At 33.3% G+C, this 15,443-nt stretch overlaps 1 protein-coding gene across 1 annotated transcript in view; it reads left to right on the top strand.

Moving 5' to 3' along the window:
- The first annotated feature begins 5,213 nt into the window (after window positions 1-5,213).
- LOC138715150 (heat shock 70 kDa protein 12A-like) overlaps window positions 5,214-15,443 on the top strand; it is a 172,419-nt gene continuing 162,189 nt past the window's right edge. Inside the window, exon 1 of the mRNA XM_069847838.1 lies at window positions 5,214-5,319. The gene's annotated coding sequence lies outside the window, so the exon portion shown is untranslated. The remainder of the gene's footprint in view (window positions 5,320-15,443) is intronic.

Raw genomic sequence — 15,443 nt, 5'->3', positions numbered from 1 at the left:
TTTCGATACTTACGTGGTGAGTAGTTGTAATTTTGTTATTTTTAATTTTTGGTACATAGTAGTATACGTGACACGGGCTACACTGTCAATGACAATGTTAGATGGGGATTGATGTGGGGATATATTAGTGACAAGAAAGATCTCCACAATCAGTGTCAAGGTTAGGTATAGTTTGATGAGGAAATAGTTTAGTGACGAGTTGCAATGGTTTTGGAATATCCATATTGTTTATTATTTACGTGGGGTGTAACTTTAATAGTGGCAACACTGGTGTAAAAGCGAAACGAGACGGAGTTAATTGTTGTCACTTCTACCACATGTTAGTCTATGTCTGCCCTCCCCCCCCCCTAAAAGGACTCTTCCGTCTGACTCACAGCGCATGCGCTGTGGAAAGTTGAAGTTAGTTTCCTGTTTGTTGTAGCTTTAAGCGATTGTGTTTCGCCATGTTTACAAAGCAGGAACAGCGCAAAGACAGAATGTTAATGCACAGTATATCCGTCATTTTTGGAGCATAATCTGAGAACAGCGTTGCGAAGAAAGCGATCACACGTTTTGCAGAACCCTCCCATTATTTCGCAGAATAACGCAAGAACGCACACGGCACAACCTGTAGCTGATGTGCACCGTCGTTGGGGGTGGGAAGTGCTTTTCCATCCACCACATTCACCGGACTTAAGCCCTTGTGATTATGACTTAATCCCAAATATGAAGGAACCACTTCGTGATGTTAGAATATTCCACTGGTGTTCCCGATATTCTGCAGGCAGTAAGGCGGTCCATCAGAAACATCTACAGAACAGGAGCTGCTACAGGGATACTACGACTTCCACATCGCTAGTAACGAGTTGTAGACAATGCTGATTACTACATTGAAGGACTGTAGAAGTTTCACAGATGTATCACTTGTATATTCGTAATAAATAAATAGTTGCCATTATTAAAGTTACAACCTGTATATATTATTTTCGTACCGTAGCCAACAGTAGAGTGATAGAGCTGAACTCTATTTTACGGTTAAGTTACTAAGCATTTAAAATGTATATTTTTCTCGTATCGTATTCTACAGTTGAGCTGTAGGACTGTGTTATACTTTACGATACTGTGATTTTGAAATTTATATTTTTTCGTATCATATTCCACAGTTTATCTGTAGGGCTTAACTGTTTTTATGATAGTAATTGTTAATTTTTATCGTTGAAAATGTCTCCACTTAAAACCATATTTACCATGCTGGTCCGGTAATGTTTCTCTGGCAGGAATGTAATATTACGTCATCGTCGCTACCTTTATTTCATCGTCAGTTGGTTGCTACGAGTTTGTATCGTATACTTCTGTAGTACCAAGACTTCTCTCACAGCTCAATGCAAGAGCGATGGCTTGTTAATCGGCGAACTTGCTTCAATACCTGGCGCAGACTAGACTGATATTTATATTTCTGTTCATCGGCAGTTTAAAACGACGGTATAACGCCGGCGGAATTCACGATAGTCAGATGAATTCAAGAATTCATCACGGAATTACTTAACATTCGCTTTATAGCTATAGAACACCTCAGGAAAACCTAACGAGAAAACACTGGTCGGCAAAATAATATTTTTCTCCTTATTGTCAAAATGTAAAGTAATTTTTAATATTTGCACAATGGATCTATTTTTTTTTAACTGAGCATGTGGAAAATGATTATCTATTTTAATTTTTTGGGTAATGGACTTATCTACAGTAAACAGTCTACATGAAAAAGTATTCTCTCTCTTGGGAAATCTTTTTGTAAATGATGTACCTAAATGGCATACGTGCAGAAGTTCATTTGTTCGATCTTCTGTACACACTTATATGTATACATTCTTATACTCACACACATACACACACACTCTCCCCCCCTCTCTCTCTCTCTCTCTATCAATAGGAATCAAAAGTCCACATTTTCCCAAACTAATTTATGAAAGTAACGTGTTTTATTTATCGATTTTATGTGTCTTCTTGGAGTTCTTTTGTTGAATGCCGAAGGATAAGCGAGGGCGTGATAAGATGAATTAAACTCGTTTATATTGGTCGAGATATGCCTGCAATGCGACTTGTTCATAAAGCGAGCGCCTCAAAATGATGTATTAGAACAGAAAAGAAATCAAATCAATCCTCGTGACCCAGATATACTGCCCAATAAAGAAATTCCGATATTATTGAAGGCGGTAAAATGCAAACACCACATGTAGGTCACGTGAGGGTCACATGTGCGCTCTTCGTATGGCAGCCTGTTACTAATGGGCGCCTAATTATCTCGTGTTTTCCTTGTTACTAGTAATAGGTTTATCCTTCCGGACATCTTATTGTCTTAATAGACGTGTCAGCAAAAGACATATCCATTAAAACTGAACAGGTCAACCTGAGGAATTTTTATCGAAGGAAACAGAGTTGGAACTACGGCAGATCCTATAATATTTACTATTGAGAAAAACAGTAGTGTGCTGATATTTTCTCTTCAGTGTTTCGAATTTCCCCGTCACTTTTGTGCTATCAAATGTCATCTCACTAGATGGATAAATAAATCTTTTTAAAGGAAACTTACAAATATTTGAATAGAATTAAATGTCAGAGTAGACTACAAGCATGAAATAGAATAGATCAGAATCGATTAAACTGGAATAATATGGGATACTAAACTGGATCCGAATTGTCTACAATACACGAATGAAATAAAATAGAAAATATTTAAATGGAATAGTGTAGGATATGAAAATGGATTCGAATATATTGCAATACAAGAATACAACAGAATGAAATAGATTTAAATGGAATAGTATGGAATACGAAAAGAATAGATTGCAGTGCAATAATTAAAAAGTAGAATAGCATAGATTTAAATGGAAAAATATGGGATACGGAAATAGATTCGAGTAGACTGCAATACAAGAAGAAAAGAATAGAATAGATTTAGTGTATGTGGAATAGTATGGGATGTAAGAATAGATTCGAATTGACTGCAACACAAGAATGGAAAAATAGGATAGAATGAAATAGATTTAAATGGAATAGTATAGGATACGAGAATGGATTCGAATAGATTTCAATACAAAAATACAATAGAATGAAATAGATTTAAATGGAATAGTATGGGATAAGAAAATGAATTAGACTAGATTGTAATGCAATAATTAAAAAATAGAATAGCATAGATTTAAGTGGAAAAATATGGATATGGAAATAGATTCGAGTAGACTGCAATACAAGAATGAAAAGAATAGAATAGATTTACTGTATATGGAATAATATGGGATATAAGAATGGATTCGAGTTGACTGCAACACAAGAATGGAAATATAGAATAGAATGAAACAGATTTCAATGAAATAGTATAGGATACGAGAATGGATTCGAATATATTGCAATACAAGAATACAACAGAATGAAATAGATTTAAATGGAGTAGTATGGAATACGAAAATGAATTAGAATAGATTGCAATACAGTAATTAAAAATAGAATAGCATAGATTTAAATGGAAAAATATGGGATACGGAAATAGATTCGAATAGACTGCAATACAAGAATGAAAAGAATAGAATTGATATACTGTATATGAAAGAGTATTGGATATAAGAATGGATTCGAATTGACTGTAACACAAGAATGGAAAAATAAAATAGAATGAAATAGATTTAAATGGAATAGTATAGGATACGAGAATGGATTCGAATAGATTTCAATACAATAATGAAATAGAACAGATTTAAATAGATTAACGTGGGATACAAGAATGGATCGAATAGGTTGCAATACAGGAATGAAATAGATTAAAAGTTTAAATGGTATATTGTAGGTTACGAAAATGCATTCGGAGAGATGGCAATACAAGAATGAAATAAAATAGAACAGATTTAAATGGAATAGTATGGGATATAAAATTGAATCGATTAGATTGCAATACAAGAATGAAACAGAACAGATTTAAATAGAATAACATGGCATACGAGAATGGATCGAATAGATTGCAATACAGAAGTGAAATAGACTGAAATAAATTTAAATGGTATAGTATGGGGTACGAAAACACATTCGAATAGATTGCAATACAAGAATGAAATAAAATAGAATAGACTTAAATGGCAATTTAAGGAAATTTTACTTGAAGCAAGTAAAGCGATCGATTTGGAAGTAAATCCCGAAAAGACAAAGTATATGATAATGTCTCGTGACCAGAATATTGTACGAAATGGAAATATAAAAATTGGAGAATTATCCTTTGAAAAGGTGGAAAAATTCAAATATCTTGGAGCAACAGTAACAAATATAAATGACACTAGGGAGGAAATTAAACGCAGAAAAAATATGGGAAATGCGTGTTATTATTCAGTTCATAAGCTCTTATCATCCAGTCTGCTGTCCAAAAATCTGAAAGTTAGAATTTATAAAACAGTTATATTACCGGTTGTTCTGTATGGTTATGAAACTTGGACTCTCACTCTGAGAGAGGAACATAGGTTCAGGGTGTTTGAGAATAAGGTGCTTAGGAAAGTATTTGGGGCTAAGCGGGATGAAGTTACAGGAGAATGGAGAAAGTTACACAACACAGAACTGCACGCATTGTATTTTTCACCTGACATAATTAGGAACATCAAATTCAGACGTTTGAGATGGGCAGGGCATGTAGCACGTATGGGCGAATCCAGAAATGCATATAGAGTGTTAGTTGGGAGACCGGAGGGAAAAAGACCTTTAGGGAGGCCGAGACGTAGATGGGAGGATAATATTAAAATGGATTTGAGGGAGGTGGGGTATGATGATAGAGACTGGATTAATCTTGCATAGGATAGGGACCACTGGCGGGCTTATGTGAGGGCGGCAATGAACCTTCGGGTTCCTTAAAAGCCATTTGTAAGTAAGTAAGACTTAAATGGCATAGTTTGGTTTATGAAAATGAATTAGAATAGATCGCAAAATAAGAATGAATTGGAATAAAATATATTTAAATGGAATACTATGGGATAAGAGAATGAGTTCGAGTAGGGTAAAATACAATAATGCATAATGGATTGAAATGGAATAGTATGAGACACAATAATGGGGTTGAATTGAGCGAAATATAAGTATGAAATAGAATGAAATAGATTGAAATGGAATGGTATAAGATAGGAAACTGCATTAGAATAGTTTTAAATAAAAGAATGGACTAGAGTTAAATTGCTTGAAACACAGTTCTGTTCCTCTTTGCAGACCGCTGATCTTCTAGAACCCACAACTACTGCCATTTACCAAGTTTTGGACAAACTGCAAGGAACATCCACCACGGCGGACGACCGATCCGACGCCAATCAAACACAAGTAGGTGCCTTGTTTTTCGAAATGGAAATAGTAATGAAAGGGGAATTGTGGAGAATGTTGTGGAAATGAGGCTATAAAAACGGGAGATTCTCGGGAAAAGCCCTATCGCCTTTCTACACCACAAGTACAGTTCCGTCATCTTCGGGATTTGATCTCGTCCTCTGGCGTTGAAAGGCAACTTTCTGCCAACTGATCTAACATGACGGCTTAAGGAGAGAGAATTGTTAAATCTGGTGGAAAACCGTTAATTTAAAAATATCCTTTAAAGTACTCTTTGACATGTGAAAAATACAGTACATAAAATTTAAAACACATTTATGGCCTTGTTGGCTGCTGTGACGCCATCTTTAAAGCTCTGGTGCATAGGGTTTTTTAATGACACTAAACTCTGATTACATTTTCCGATAACTTAATTTTTTCTTGTTTTTTTTTTCCTCGTACAAAACGTTAAATATCTTCGGAACTATTAATGTTATATGCATGCTATTTGGTACACACATTCTTTACGCAATTAAGGAAGTTTTTTCAGTAATAGAAATGTGTTATTTTATTGCAGTTGAAAAATATGTCTTCATAATTTTATAAAAGTACTCCTAAAATTTATTCTTAAAGTGTAATTCTGTAGTGGTCGGGAAAAGTGGCACAAATCAAAAATGTTAATTTTACAGGAGAAGAAAAAAAAACTGTCTTCACACTGGTTTATGTCGTTTCGATTTTCTTCTGTATGAATTATTGTAATGGGAGAAATACTAATGTCTCTTTTCCCAAGCGAGCAGATGTTCCGTAAGTTGTCAATAAATTAATAAAAAATGTTTGTGGAAACTGACTTGTGCCACTTTTCCCAAGCATTGCAGAATTGTTTATCTTAAAATTTTGAGACTCAATATCAAAGTTATGCGACAAACTTTTCGAAGAACGTGCTTTTAGGAATAAAATGTCACTGATTAACTTTTTTAATTCTTCACTGTGTTATTATGTGGGAATTACCTGTCTGACTAGTTTCGAAGTGATATTCTTCATTTTCCAAAGCCTAGCCAAAGTTTCGCCCTATCATCTCTTAGATATGAGAAGATAGCGCGGGATCTTCACTAGGTTTTGGAAAATGAAGAATATCACTTCGAAACTAGTCATATTAACACAGTAAAGAGTTATAAAGTTAATCAGTGATTATTGTTATAGGCCTAAGTGTTAAAAGTGTATCTAGAATAATGAAGTAAAAGTCATACAAATTTTGAATTTATTTTAAACAGTGACTGAGATAATATATCCATTTTAATGAATTGCTGTGTCCTGATAGATTTTTTCAAAATTTGGACCCTTTTTTTTTTACAGAAACTAGTCTCAATTTTAAGTTGTTGCAAGAGTCATAATTCTGTATAAAAAGGAAAATTATGCATCAATTAGGGAAAAAAGGCAAATTTAACCATCATCTTCTCTTAGCTGAAACCTTATAAATAGACAATAATAATAATAATAATAATAATAATAATAATAATAATAATAATAATAATAATAATAATAATAATAATAATAATAATAATGGTTTATTTTAGCTGGCAGAGTTAAGGTCATTCGGCCTTCTCTTCCACTCAACCAGTATGATACAAAATTACAATATTGCTATAAACAAAACATAATTAATACAATACATAATTAATATAATACAATGATAATTCTTTTTATCTTCTCAACACATCAATAAAATAATTATGTAATAATAATAATAATAATAATAATCATAATAATATATTACCGGTTGTTCTTTATGGTTGTGAATCTTGGACTCTCACTTTGAGAGAGTATCATAGGTTAAGGGTGCTTGAGAATAAGGTGCTTAGGAAAATAATTGGGGCTAAAAGGGATGAAGTTACAGGAGAATGGAGAAAGTTACACAACGCAGAGCTGCACGCATTGTATTCTTCACCTGACATAATTAGGAACATTAAACCCAGACGTTTGAGATGGGCAGGGCATGTAGCACGTATGGGCGAATCCAGAAATGCATATAGAGTGTTAGTTGGGAGGCCAGAGGGGAAAAGACCTTTGGGCAGGCCGAGACGTAGGTGGGAAGATAATATTAAAATGTATTTGAGGGAGGTGGGATATGATGATAGAGAGTGGATTAATCTTGCTCAGGATAGGGACCAATGGCGGGCTTATGTGAGGGCGGCAATGAACCTCCGGGTTCCTTAAAAGCCAATAAGTAAGTAAGTAAGTAAGTAATAATAATAATAATAATAATAATAATAGTAATAATAATAATAATAATAATGTTTTATTTTAACTGGCACAGTTAAGGCCATTCGGCCTTCTCTTCCACTCAACCAGTATGATATAAAATTACGACATTGCTATAAACAAAACATAATTAATATAATACAATGATAATTCTTTTTATCTTTCCAACACACCAATAAAATAATTATTTAATAATAATAATAATAATAATAATAATAATAATAATAATAATAATAATAATAATAATAAATCATACCTAAATATAATTATTAAATTATTAAACTCGATCAATAGATATACTTATAAACAGGGAACGGATTTATATGGATTAAAAATATATGAAATATGTAAATATATATGTAGTTATTTTTACCAAAATATGGAATTAAATATGGACTTAAAATTATAAAAAAAAATGACTATGTACGTTAAATATTGGTACATTTTAATCAAACTAAACAAAAAATATAATGGACGTACCTTATCTTCCAATGTAGTTTCAACAAAACACAATTTTTATTGTCTGTTACCATAACAATAGGTTACAAACATTTCTTTCAAGTGCTGAAAAGTGAATCTTCTTCTATTGTCTCTGAGGATAGATTTATACTGACTAAAAGAGCGTTCGACGTCACAAGAAGTAACTGGTACATAATTCAATTTCACAATGTCTGCTGGGGATAAGTCCAAGTTAATCTTCACTGTTGATTCACCACTCATCACAGCAACAACCTTTTGTAGTTCTTCATATCCAGGGTTTTTTGAAAGTACAGTGTCCACCTTAGCTCTTACTGCATCTGCAACTTTACCTCTACCACGATTCAGTTGTTCCACAGTACTATTTATAATTTCAAAACTTTCAGATAGTGAAAGGTGCCTATTTTGGAGACTTTTGAGCGTTTTTATGATGCATGAAAATGTATGCTGAATGTGAGCTAAGTCATTCTTCACACTTATGTCACAGGTAACTGTTTTCGCAGTATCAATTGAGACTGCATCTTCAGAGTCCAATGCAAGGAGAACATTGTTAATAGAGTCTATATGTTCGGCATAATATTCAACTGCTTCTAGCCATGTACCCCATCTAGTTAAAATTGGCTTTGGTGGCAATGGAATTTCAGGGTACATTTCTTTCAACACGTTAACTCTACTGGGAGCTTTGAGAAATACTTTTTTCACTGATGAAATCAACAAATCTACTTTAGGGAAATTGTCTCTGACCACTTCTGCCACACGATGAAATGCATGCGCCACACAAGTAAAATGAGTCAATTTAGGATATACAACAGATAATGCTTGTCCAGCTTTGACCATATAAGGGGCAGCATCGCTAATAAAGAATAACACATTATCGTACATAATACCCTTTGGCCACAGGATACCCATAGCTTCGTTGAACAGTTTAACTATAGTTTTGTTATTGCACTTTTCTAGAACATCACAATGTAAAAGAATTCGTTCAGGATATTGTTCACTTAACAAACCGATAACTACATTACCAACAAGTCTACCTTCTTTGTCGGGAGTCTCATCAATGGAAACCCAAATTGAACTATCTTTAATTTCATCTCTTATCTTCTGTATTGTCTCATCGTAGATGGATGGAGCATACGTCTTCCTAAGTGTTGACTCATCCGGGATTGTATGTTGAGTATATTTTTCAAGGAATTCCCTGAAGACCTTATTCTTTAGTTTGTAGAGAGGAATATCAGCAGAGATGAGAGAACGGCACAGGTCGATGTTAAACTCAGATCTTACATTCGATGTTGTTGGTTGTGTTAAAAACAATTGTCTCTGCTTGGAATTTAGTTGTTTGTTGGCCTGATGTTTACTAGTTGTAATGTGTTGTTGCACCAGGAACTTTTGTGTAGATGATACTGCACACTGACACAAATTACAAAATAATATTTTATTGTCAGTTGATAAACCATCTTCTTTAAATTCTGAAATGTAACTTGTTAGTTTTGATTTTAAATTGACTGAATGACGTACTTTTGGCATATTTACCGTCTTTATAGTATGATTTACAAAACTGAACCTATGTGTACTCTGACTGGCATTTAACTGTTGAGCTGCACAACTGAAGTCTGTTAAAAATTTTAAATTAAATTAATACAGTTTTGTAACTTACTTTCCCATTGTTGATAGGACTGCTAATTTTCAAATAACTCTGATGTTAAAGGGATTACTGAACATGTGTTTAAATCTCTATTCTTGAAATGTATTTTTAAAAGTTAATGGAATTTTGTTTTGTTTTATTGTTAAACCTAATATAATATGGACTGTTTTATATGAAATATGGAAAATATATGGAAATTAACGAAAATATGTACTAAACTCTAAAATATGGAAAAATATGGAAAATAAAAGTAAGATTTTTCAACCCTACACATTGTGAAACATAAAGATAATGCAAAATATAAATTATATTAGCTTTATAAGTAAATATGTATTTACATATAAATCCTTTCCCTGCTTATAAATAGACCAACTGGGTATATATACTATATATTACTATTCAAGTTTCCAAACAAAGCAATGACATGTGATTGATTCATAAATTCATGCATGCTCAAGGCGAGAAATAGAAATCGAATGGATATAAAAAAGTATATATTCGAAAGTTGTAGTACGGGGCCATAAAGAATCATTTTTACTGTTGTACTTAAGAGCGTGTAATTGTGGGGCGAGATTTCTTGAAATTCTTCACTGCTTTATATGACGACCACTTAAACTTTACGACCGGAAAGAGTCTTCTTGAAGTAAAATAAAGCTGGAAGATGAGACATGCAAATGTTGTTGCTGTGTGGTACGATACAGTTTTAAATGCTAAGGGGAAAACTAAAATTACAATAACAGCCTATTTGTTTCTGGGAAAGCTTGTAACTGGGAAGCTACCTCGTGCCAGTAAAATTTCTTTAACATCTTTTAGGGTTACTCAAATGCAGTTCGTTAGAACAACTAATGTGTGGCTCTCAGTGCGTACTTTTGTGTCTCTGGACACCAGAGTGCTGCATTGGAGTTAAATCGCTCGCTTGAACACGGTCGAGTGTCGCACCCTCGAGTGAGATACGATCGGTCGTAATAAATGGAAGCACAGTACAAGGTCATCTCACCGACATGTCTTATCTTGTATGGAAGGCGACAGATAAGATACACATATGTTTTGCTCACGCGGTAAAAATAAGGCTTTATTTTCTGCGTTTATGACAAACGTTAAATGGAACAGTCAATGGAACGTACCAAAACACGAACATGAAGTCATAAATAAAATAGTATGAAAAAATTCGATTTCAGTCATTATTGCTAATTAATAATTATTCGGTATTTGATTTACCACATATATAATATGATAGGTCCATACATCTTTGCTAATCAACATTTTATGTCTTGTAACCCACATGTATTCTCCTATTAGTATATTAACTATATAATATATCTCAAGTGAAGTAATTGTCGAATTTATCTCGGGCATTTTAGGTCTTATAAATTGTGTGTGTGCGTGCGTGCGTGTGTGTGTGTGTGTGTGTGTTTTTTTCCCCTTACGTTATGTAACTGATTTTGATTATGTGTAATTTTCTGCTTTATTTTATATATTATGTAACCGATCTTGACTATTTGTAATTTTATATTATGTAACTGATCTTGACTATTGTAATTTTCTACTATATTTTATGTAATTTCTAAGGTATTTTCTTTTGTGTTGTTTTGTAATCTAATTTTGTATTTCATGTATATTATTGAAACCGAGTTGAGTGGAAGAGAAGGCCTCATGGCCTTAACTCTGCCAGGCAAAATAAACCTACTACTACTACTACTACTACTACTACTACTACTACTACTACTACTACTACTACTACTACTACTACTACTACTACTACTACTACATAGTGTTCCGCCTATATACTGCGACAATGTAGAAACGTTTTACAAAATATTATTGATATAGCAGTAGATTAATAACAATATTAGTACAGAGATAACGTCACAGAAAATATAATAAAACGAATAATCATGCTGCACAACTGTTACAGACGCAAAGATTGATACACTAATTATTAGAGATTATTATTATTATTATTATTATTATTATTATTATTATTATTATTATTATTATTATTATTATTATTATTATTATTACTAGAAAACTTGATACAGTTCTTGCATGATCGTGATTGTGTTCTCCGTTTATAATAATTACATTTACATCTAATAACATGTATCAGATGTGGCAAAAACAAAATCACTCCTATGTGGAAAAAAAAAAACATTTACTTACAACATTTATATTACATTTTAAAGCAAGTTTTGTAGTTGTACTATGGAGAGGTTAGTTAAACACTGCAAAGTTTTCAAATGATAAACATCTATGATGTTACTACACAGTTCATCACTGTAACAAGAACGAATGTCTGACGCTCGGCTTATATCGTTCGAGGATTTATCGCTCGTGACAATTTTATCCATCATGCATGTGCGCTACCTATCGGAGTATGCTATGAACTACTTGGCGCTCGAGCGAAAACGTCCGATGAAGACCTCTGCTGGACACCCTAGTTCGGGATTTTGTGTCAGATTGGAGTTTGCTATGCATTCGAACATATTTCGTCGGGCTGCTATGTTTCTTGCCTCTCGTTCCGCAATAACTCTATTACTCATAACTAGACCGCGGAACTTCGCGCAATTGCGTGTTTTTATTCATTTGGGATATCGGTATTGAAAAAGTAAAAGTGGATCTCTGAAGATCGTGGAGGTTTTTACGTTCGATTGAAGCCATAATTTTATTCAAAATTAGTGCAAACTCCTCAAAGAACGATGCATTAAATAACTCGTAAAAAGGAAACGGAAAATGAATTTAAATATGTACAGTAGTGGCAAAAAAACCGGACCGACCCTTGTAGCTGATACAAAAGAATCCTGTGCTGTGTATTGTGTCAAACTGTGGTAATTTCAATATGGATAGTGAAGCCAGAGGTATGTACTGCTATTTAATGTAAAAATACGCAGTTATCTCTGCCGAATAGAAGTAGAAATAATGTAATATTGATACCAGATGAAAATAAAACTCTCAAAGTTTTTTCGTCTGTAAGTTTGAGGCATAGAAGGAAACAAAATACGGTAAGAATTGAACAAATGCAATAAATTTCATTGTTACAATTAATTATACGAGATGGATGTGCTTTGTGACTAGCAAAATTTGAATCTGTGACTCTGAAATCAGCTACAAAGGTCGGTCCGTTTTTTTTTTTGCCACTACTATACATAACTACAGTAAAGACAAAGTATATGATTATGTCTCGTGACCAGAACATAGTACGAAGTAAAAATATAAAAATTGGAAATTTATCATTTGAAGAGGTGGAAAAATTCAAATACCTGAGAGTAACAGTAACAAATATAAATAACACTCGGGAGGAATTTAAACTCAGAATAAATATAAATATGGGAAATGCCTGTTATTATTCGGATGAGAAACTTTTGTCATCCAATCTGCTCTCGAAGAAGCTGAAAGCTAAAATTTATAAAACAGTTATATTACCGGTTATTCTGTATGGTTGTGAAACTTGGACTGTCACTTTGAGAGAGTAACAGAGGTTAAGTGTGTCCAAGAATAATGTGCTTAGAAAAATATCTGGGGCTAAGAGGGATGAAGTTATAGGAGAATGGAGAAAGTTACACAACGTAGAACTGCACGCATTTTATTCTTCACCTAACATAATTAGGAACATTAAATCCAGACGTTTGAGATGAGCAGGGTATGTAGCACGTAAGGGCGAATCCAGAAATACATATAGAGTGTTAGTTGGGAGGCCGGAGGGAAAAAGGTCTTTGGAGAGGCCGAGGCGTAGATAGAAGGATAATATTAAAATTGATTTGAGGAGGTGGGATATGATGGTAGAGACTGGATTAATCTTGCTCAAATGGCTGGCTTATGTGAAGGCGGCAATGAACCTCCGGGTTCCTTAAAAGCCATAAGTATGTATGTATCTATGATCTTTGCAGTATTACCTAAATCATAGCTTTATACTTCATTCTTTAGTGATGCCAATACAGGAAAACGAAGTTTCGCTAATGAAACTTAACTCCGTCCCATTTCCAATGTGACTGAAAGTTGTGAAAGTTGGACGAAGGTGACATAAAATAGGTATCGTATGTGTTTCAGTTACCTGTTTTCTGAGTTAAAATATTATTATTTTTATCCGTAACTGGTATCTAAACTGGTCTTTATTTCACCGTCCTTAGCAACCTAAACAATGACTTTATTCACAGCACTGAATTAAACGTTTTTAATACTGCTATGAGTTGAAAATTTTTTCCAAGACCACCAAGACATTTGTATCGATAGAATCTATTACATTCTTTAATTTATAACTTTTTCACAAACAATACATACAAAGAAAAGGCGTACAATTTAAAATATAATTTAGGTATCAGTAATGAAATTTAGATAGACCTACCAGTTATGAATAAAATATTGTATAGCACACGAGAGTAAACGTATTTTATATCACCCTCGGCTTCGTCTAGGGCAGGCATGTCAATTGATGCCCACAGGAGCAAGTGCGCGCTTTAGAGCCCAGGAGAGCCTGAGCGCTTTGCAAGGGAAAGGAAAGAGACAGACAAAAGAGGTAGTATATGCCGCTTGGTCGAGCTATATTCAGGGATGGCCAGCACTGATTCAATAGATAAAGGGAAGAGAACTTATTAAAACTGTATCCATGTTAATTTTTAGATTTGCCTAAGAAGTATAAGTGCATTATAAGAATGTAAGTTTTAATTTTAATGCTCATTTTTCACAAGTTTGATTTTTTTATACAAAAGAAATATTTTCTCAACTTTTCGTATAGAAAAGTGAAATTTTCAGGTATAGGCCTATTTATTTAGTAGCCTTACAGAATTTTTTCGTAAATCTAATATACCGTATATACTTATTACTGAAGATAGTGTATTGAAAATTTTGAAAATATTCTCATGGAAATTGTTTGTAAGGAAATGAATTAACAAAGCAACTACTGTTACATCATAAGCAAAAGATACGTGCCCATGTGTTGTAAAAATGTCAGCTCTATAGCTTCAGCAGATTTCGAGAAAATAATTTAATATTCTGATGATAGGAAGTTGCTCACAAATATCACCTTAAAAGCATAATGCGATAAGAGTTTTGTTATGTAATATTAGTTACACTTAAAACATGTACAGTACCTAGGTAACTTTGGTTTGTACTGTAACATTGTTTGGATTAGTTTATTGATTACTTTTGTAAGGCTAAAGATACCATCAATATAAATTCCAACTTATCATGTCATACTCAATCTCTTTTCTTTGGAATATCACTTTCTTTATGAATGATGTGTTTCATCCACTTAATACAGTATATTATATTACTATGGAATTTAAGTGAATATTCCTTCTTAACTCTCTATTATGTTATTGAGATTTAAAACACAAGTGCAATATTAAGAAATCAGTGTTAGTACTTTTGTTTTACAGACAATATAGATAATATTAAACAGAAAGAAGCCATATAAAAATAACGACATAAAATTTCACGTTCCGTTTGAAGTTTGTACACCACTGTTTTCTTAATCCAACAGGTTGCTTATTCATAAATACAAACGTTCCTCTTTCCATACTTAGCGCTTGCTGCCGGCTCACGACGTCAAGGTCAGAAAAATGCGCTTGCTTTGACATCACTGGTCTAGGGCACTAAACTTTCTGCTCGCGCATAAAATCTAATTTTACTCTCTTAAACTATAAACTAGCCACTATTATAAAACGAAATGAAGCACTAATCACTGTTCATGTAAATAAGAAAATATCTGTTTTTATTAAATTAGTTACACCCAAAGGGATCGATCTTTTTGACAAGCCAATAAGAGCGCTGG

The sequence above is a fragment of the Periplaneta americana genome, chromosome 1 (assembly GCF_040183065.1).
Source record: "Periplaneta americana isolate PAMFEO1 chromosome 1, P.americana_PAMFEO1_priV1, whole genome shotgun sequence".
NCBI lineage: Eukaryota > Metazoa > Arthropoda > Insecta > Blattodea > Blattidae > Periplaneta > Periplaneta americana.
This window is presented reverse-complemented; position numbering and strand designations above follow the sequence as displayed.